Here is a 7,993-nt window from a genome sequence, read left to right as displayed (position 1 = left end):
CCTTTGAATGTAATTTTGTAATGTAAACCCTCCGTCTTTTGCATCAGCCTTTGGATCTAGGATAGATATGGTTGATAGGATAGGGGTGGCTAAGTCAGCCCCCCTGACTTTGGCTCCAGCAAGTTAAGAATCTGCGACCCCTTACAAGGGTGCTAATAACACGAAATCAAGATCTACACTTACAGATTGCTTCCTGCCGACAACTGAAACAACAATTTAAATATCTATGATAACCGCATCAAGAAGGTCCGATCGCTGCTTGAAGCTTGAAGCATGAAGCTTGGTTGAGATCATCAAATCCCTTTCTTTTCATGACACAAAGCGTAGCATTCAGATTACAGCATCAGGTATTTACGGGCAGGAAATCCTTATGACAGTGAGAATGAATACCTGAGCAGTAATGAATCACAAGCACATTTTTTCTTGAATAAAAGGGAAATGAATACCTGGGCATTACGAATCACAAACCAAGTCTTCTATTTAATACTAGCATACATGAATAGAAGCACATAGGTAATGCGCGCAAAGGAAAAAAAGTCTGAAAATGGAAACACGACTCAAGTCTTAGTCTTACAAATTACAATAAGCACACAGAAATAGCAGTACGTAAATTTGTGTGAATATGGAAACACAACCCTCTCGTAGTCTCACGCTAAGTATCATCTTATAATAACAACTGGCAAGCACATGATCACGCGAACAAGTAGCAATAGTAAACGCAGGCAGTAGCAGTAGCAGCAAAAGCTGAAGACGTGCACTAGTACATTCTGAAACAGCAGAGAGGAAACCCGGACGGTATAGCAGAACAGCAGCAGCATATTGCGGTACATCGGTACCTTAACTCGTTGGTGAAACATCTTCCTTCCTTCCGGCAGGTGATCTGCCTAACCAACACCATAACACATCAACATGTTAAGCTAGTACGATTAGAGACGGGGAAGGAAGCAGGCAGGTGATTGGCGATAGCTTACGTACATGCATGTTTCCTGACCAGAGTAGCAGGTCAATCTCGGAGAGTATACCCCACCCGTGCCCCTATCCGTTTAATTGCAGAACACTGGCGCAGGGATGTCATGAAGTCTCTGCTGATCTCGCGAAAGCCTACATACTTGATGGACGTGAGGAACTCAATCCCAGCTGGCACCTCCGTCATGCTTGTGAGGTTGACTAATAATAGTTTCTCCAGGCTCGCCATGGCACCTTGTTGTATCACTAGCTGACTCAGATTAGGCAGGTCTCTTAGAGAGAGAACCTTTAGCTTGGGAAACCACTCCGTGAGAAACGTCAGCTACTCTCCATTGTATGCTCTGGTGAATTGTAGACACGTCAGGTTTGACAACCGAGAAAGGGATGGCAGGGGGTCTTCTCTCAGCTGTGACCAACATAGAACCAATGAACGCAAGTTCTGACCCGCACCAGGTAGGAAGAGAGGAGACTCATCCAACACCCCTTCTGGTAGTCGTCCTTTCAGAGAAAGCTTTTGCAGGTTTGGCAGGCAGACATTCAACAAGAGAACCTCGTCCTCATCACTGGCATTCACATCTAGGCTGGACAGATACCTCATCTGAAGTAAAGACTCGTTGATGCGGCCACAGTAAATTCCCTTCACATTCCATAACCTCAAGCTTCTCATTTGCCTCAGCTCCCCTAAATGCCTAAGAGACTCATCTTGTGCTTCCAATGCTTGCAATGTCTGCAGATTTGTTAGATTTCCAAGACCATTGGGGATCCACATACCACTGTGACATTTAAACTCTCTCCAAGTTGAATCAATTACTCTCTCAGCAAATAAGTGCCTAAGCTTCTTCAGTTTCACAATCCCACTAGGCAGCTCATGTATATCAGATTTATAAAGGTCGAGTGTCAACAAATTTGAAAGCTTCTCAATAGTCTTTGGGAGCTTCTTCACCTTTGAACACGCAAACCCAAATGGCGGAGATTAAAAAGATCGCCAATAGCTTCTGGAATCTCCTCGATAGGTAGACCACTTATTTCTAGCACTGTCAAATATTTTGACTCCTTACATAGCAAAGGTAAAGTGGTTGATGGAATGCTATTGCCCAGTGTAATGACTGTACGAAGTTGGTGTATACCAGAAATTTGCTGATGTTTGTGGAGTACCAATCGTCGTCCATCCATCACAAGAGACCCCCCACATTTATCGTCATATGTAACACCAAAACAGTTCTTCTTGCACAAATCAACTGCCAGTTCACGTAAGAGATCGTGCATTCTGAATTTCTTCATCCTACCAAAGTGGTTCCTCACAATAAGTTGTAGCATGTTTCTGTCAATCAATTCCTTTAGATAGCCTTCTGCCACTTCTTCCAATGTGCTTTCACCCCTCTCCTCGATGAACCCCTCTGCTGTCCATAACCGTACAAGTTGTTTCCTATGTAAAAGATAGTCTTCTGGAAATAGACTGCAGTACAAGAAACAACTTTTCAAGTGTGTTGGAAGGTATATGAAGCTCAAATACAAAACATTCCTTATGTGGTCGAACCTCGAATTATTAATTATCTCCCAGCTCAATTGGTCATTTATTCTTCTCCATTCTTCCACAGTTTTCTCACGCACACGCAAGAGGCTGCCAACTGACACTATAGCAAGAGGCAAGCCTTTGCACTTGCTAGCTATTTCCTCGGACAATGGCTTCAATTCTGTAGGACATTCATGATTTGCATCTCTGGGAAAGGCTTTCTTACAAAAAAGATCCCATGCCTTGTCTTCTGGTAAAGCTTCCAGTCTTAAGATATGTCCTTGAGAGGCAAGTGCGGCAACATCACCTTCCCTTGTTGTGATTATCAGTCTACTGCCCTTATCATTATTGATAAGCGTCCTAGACAAATCATCAAATGTTTCTGGAGTCCAAACATCATCCAATATAATCAAATACTTGTGTTGCTCAAGAAAACTCTTCACCGTCTCTTCAAGGCATGTGATGTCCATAGTTGCAGTTTTAGATAGAACACTGACATTATCTTTAAAAAGTTCCTTGCTTACATTCCTCAAGACATCTTCTCTAGAATAAGTTTGAGAGACGGAGACCCAGGCGTGGCACTGGAATTTCTCCCTCTCCTTCTTGTACACATTTGCAGCTAAAGCAGTTTTACCAAGACCTCCCATTCCGAGCAGAGCTATCACAGAGCAGTCCAGATCATCACCTGCCAACCATTGCTCCAGTTTTTGTCTGTTTTTATCCACCCCCACTAGATCTTCTTCGTCAAGGGAGCGTGAAATGTTTGCTAGATCTTGGGATCTCTTGACAATGTAATTTGAGTTGCCAATATCCCTGTTGTCTGTCATGGGAACCCAGCGGTTTTTTGTCTCTGACAAGTGTGAAAGTTCTTTCTCTACTTCCTTCACCTTGACAGCTATCTGGTTCAAAGAAAGCAGAGATCTTGGCTTTTTGAATCCTTTCTTCAGGAAAAAACAACAATCAATATCACGTTCCTCACCAACTAGATACAAGTACTCATCCACCGTGTCCTCCATCACATGTGCTACTTTCCGTACCTCCTCCATCCAGCCCTCGTATACTTGATTGTTGCGGCTTCGAATATCCATTTCACATAGAACATCATGCATTACGCGAAGCTCCCTTGCAACACAACGCATGCTGCCCTTAAGCTCTACTAGTTGTGCCCCGTACTTCGCAAACTGCACACTGGCTTGGTCTGCCGCTCCTTTTGCCAAGGCAATTCCAATCTTTTTAATGGCTAGAAGAATCACAATCTCCGCCATTGCTTTCTGAGGTTTGCTAATGTCCCGTTTGTTGGTGGTGTCCTAGTTGTATACTTTCCTCAGTATCATCAGAATGATCACTGCAAAATGAAGTAAGAGATGTATTAATTAATCTGCTAGTACATTCTGGTAGTAGTAAGCACTTGCCAAAATACTTCAAAAATTTCCAACCATAATGGAAAAGTGTAAGCAGAAGCCTTTAAAGTAATCCTCCTAAACTCTTATTTCATGTTGTTAACCTATCTAATTCTAACCCAGATGATCCAACAAAACAGTTCTTACGATAGGCAGGTCCATGAGAATTTAACAACACTTGGTACGGGGCTATAGTCAACTGCGGCAAATTTGATGTTATCACCTGACGAGTGACACTCGACCAAATAACTAGCCACGCTTCCGTATAGGAACATCTCAAGTTAAAATGCCCCAAACTCAACGCTTCTGTATAGGAACATCTCAGGTTAAAATGCCCCAAATGTTGAAATTTGAACCAAGACAAAGAGGGAACCAATCCGGCATACCAGCCAGATTGCCGAAATAAATATTTCACTTTCAGAGAGTTGGCTACTGTGAAAGTTATGGGTAACTTAGTTCCATACTTTCCTCAATATTACCAGTCTAATAGTATTTCCAGATTTATGGACAAACAAATAAATAGCTATAGTTGTTGATTGAGTTGCAAGAAAGACTTATTGCAATCAGGAAAAAGAATAAGTAAACAAAACTATATTGCATTAGGAATCATTAGGAGAAATCAATATATCATTATGAACAACTATGCTACAGATTAATTCCAGATTATTTGTCAATCCAAGGGAAAGAATGGGCGGCAACTAAAACCTGAACATACCTTCGTGCTCGCCAGACCTTGTCATCGTCCCAAATTAAGAAGCTCGTCCTTCCAGGAGATAATTTTATTGTGCTTACAGTGCTGGAAGAAACGACAATCCATTAATCACAAAGCATACTTTTTTTGCTAACTTCAAAAGATATAGCAGGAGTGGTTTTTGTTGGCACCAAGGGAAATTGTTGTGAGGACAGCCTAAGACAGCTAGAAAATAAAGGAAGGATGACACACCTGCCGCGTAATGGCTTAGATACAATCAACATTGGTTACCTCCTGTTGCATTTCTGAATCTGAAACAATCGGAATAATCTCATGCATGGATCCTCACAAAAAACAAGACCTCGTGACTTGGCCGTTGAGGTTGTCAACTTGTCATCGAAGCTTAACCATGGAGATCCTGAACCCTCATGGAGCCATGGGTGCGACTGAGAGTGTGCTAGCTTTTTGTTGATGAAACGTAGCTGGATTTGATCATCAACTTGAAGAATCCTCCTCCTTCCTTTTACAGATCAAAACCAGGGAACCACCACCTGGCTTCTGATGGGTGGTTTCCTAGTTGTATACTTACTCAAATATCAATAGAATGGCCACTGCAAAATGAAGTGAGTGCTGTATTAGTGAAACCATTCGTGCATTCTGCTAGTACCAAGCACTTGCCGAAACACTTTAAAACTCTCCAACCATGATGAAAAAGTTAAATAAACAGAACATTTCCAAGAAATCGTCCCAAACTCTTATTAATTGTTGTTAACGTAGCTAACTCTAACCCACACAATCAAGCAAAGATGTACTTAGAACAGGCTGGTCAATGAGAAATTTAAAACACCTGGGACTGCAATAGTCCACTGCAGCAAACTTAATGTTACTAACTGACCACCACAAGTGACAATGAACCATTTGACCGATCATACATGCTCTTCGTACAAGGGCAGCTCAGCTTAAAATGGCCCAAATGTTTAAATTTGAACCGAGCAAGTCAAAGAGATATCTGATATACATGTTAGCTCGCCCGATATGAATATTCTACTTTCAGATAGCTGGCTAGTGTGACAGGTAAATTTCTCGATATCTATTTAATAAGATTTCCAGATGTATGGAGTAAATAGCTATAGTTGTTTCATTAAATCAAACTGGAAGTGCATTGTACTAGTAGCAAGCACTTGCCAAAACACTGCAACCACAAGAGAAAAGCGAATTCAGAAGAACCTTTCAAAGTAATCCTATTTCATACTGTTAACTTATCTAACTCTAACCCACATAATCAAACAAAACCTTTCTTGCAACATGCACGTCTGTGAGAATTTTAAAACACTTGGCACTGTGCTATAGTCAATGGAAGCAAACTTCATGTTATTAGCTGACAAGAACGAGTGAACTTGACCAAATAACTGACGATGCATCCACTGCTTCCCTAAGGGGCATATCAAGTTAAAATGCACAGAATATTGAAATTTTAACCAACTAAGACAGGGTGAACCAATCTACTTGCAAGGCCGGCTCAGCTAACCAATATGAATATTCCAATTTCAGAGAGTTGGTTAATGTGACAGTTCGAGGTTTACTTGGTTCCACATTTTTCTAAACCTCCATCTAATAGTATCTCCAAATGCATGAAGAAACAAATAGGTAGCTATTGATTAAGCTGCAGGACAGACTTATCCCAATCAAGAAAATGAATGAGACCACTTGCAAAAAAGAAAAGAAAATGAATGAGAAAACAAGCTGTGATGCATAGGGGTCCTTAATTAGGGGAAACCAATAAATTTTGTTGTAACTAAAACGACTTCAAATAAAAGGAGTCGCCACTTTCACTTTAGGGGATCCTCACACAAGTATGCTGACTTTAGGAGACCAAAGTTCTCACATTATTGTAAGTTAAGTGCAAGGGTAGATGCCCGTCATGTGCTAAGTTTGTCTCAGTAACATGCATCAACAACACTACATATATATTAATTCCAGATTATTTGTGAATCCAGGGGAAATGACGGATGGCAACTAAAACCTGAACATACCTTCACGCTCGCCAGACTGGTGTTGTCACAAATTAAGAAGGTCGGCCTTCCAGGAGAAATCTATATTGTGCTTAGGAAGCTGGAAGAAATGGCAATACATTAAGTCACAAAGTATAGTAGGCTTGCTAACTTGAAAAGATACATCAGGAGTTTTTTCTGTTTGCATCAAGGGAGATATATTATTCTTACTACATAGCCAGAAAATTAGGAAGGAGAACACACCTGCCTCGAAATGGCTTAGATCTGACTGATGTTGGTGACCTCCTTGTGCGTTTCTGAATCTGAAACCGTCCGAATAATCTGATGGATCCTCACCAGGAACAAAACCAAATTTGTGACAGCGAACCTGGCTTGTAATCGATGTAGATCCTGCTAGATATGGACCTGTAGTGATTTCCTCGTTGTGAGCTTCAGTATCTGAAATCATCAAAACAGCATCATGGCTTAGTGAGAGTGGGGAAGAACCTGCAAGTCAAGTGCAATCTAAGATAGCAAGAAAACTAGAGAAGGAGCGCACACCTACCTCGTAATAGCTTAGACCACCGTGTGCACTTCTGAATCTGAAACCATTACAACAATCTCCAAATAAAGAGACCTCATGGAGCCATGGGCAATTGGGTATGACTGAGAGTGTGCTAGCTAGTTGTCGATGATGGATTTGATCTTCAACCTGAGATGGCCCATCAAAACCAGAGAACAACCACCATGCCTGGCTTATAACGACAAGGAAAACTGCTTATTTTTGCATCGACCTAGCTTCCTAGGATACCGACAAGAGAACTAGGAACGAAAAAGGAAATCTTTGAAGGGCAACACACCTGGCCTTAATCGATGAAGATCCGGAAGGATTTGGTGAGAGCTCCACCTGGATCTTGTGCGCTTGCTTCAAGATCTGAAATCACCAAAACAGTGTCATGGCTTGCAGGGTTAGAGTGAGTGGGGAATGCAATTGCTTGTTAAAGCCATCTCAAGAGGCAGCCACTGCCCACTGCCACTGGACCGTACAAGTCAAGTCAGTTGCCGACATGCTGCATTATTTGAAATCACTATGCATCCAGCGTCTCTTCCTCGAATGATAGCCACTTAATGCTAGCCTTCCTGCTGCACTATTTGAAACCACTGTACGTGTGCCTGTGTGTAGCGTGCACTTCCAACGATTCCTGGACCCGATGCATTAAAGCTGCTTTACCACTTTGATGGTACACTACATGTCTCTGTGCTAGCCTCGCACATGGTGACACAGTCACAGAGCAAGGGGTTCAAGCCTCCTGCTTCAGTGTTCTGCTTTGAAGCACAGCCATGTAACCTTTGGACGTTCCCTAAGGCCAACTCCAACCGCATACCACAAAAATGACCCCGTCGTATGTCCAAGGATGTGCACTCGTTTGTC

At 42.0% G+C, this 7,993-nt stretch overlaps 1 pseudogene; it reads right to left on the bottom strand.

The window, feature by feature from the left end:
- Nucleotides 1-453: 453 nt before the first annotated feature.
- LOC123147155 (disease resistance protein RPM1-like) lies at nt 454-7,603 on the bottom strand (annotated as a pseudogene).
- Nucleotides 7,604-7,993: the final 390 nt, after the last annotated feature.

The sequence above is a fragment of the Triticum aestivum genome, chromosome 7A (genome assembly GCF_018294505.1).
Source record: "Triticum aestivum cultivar Chinese Spring chromosome 7A, IWGSC CS RefSeq v2.1, whole genome shotgun sequence".
NCBI classification, from domain to species: domain Eukaryota; kingdom Viridiplantae; phylum Streptophyta; class Magnoliopsida; order Poales; family Poaceae; genus Triticum; species Triticum aestivum.
This window is presented reverse-complemented; position numbering and strand designations above follow the sequence as displayed.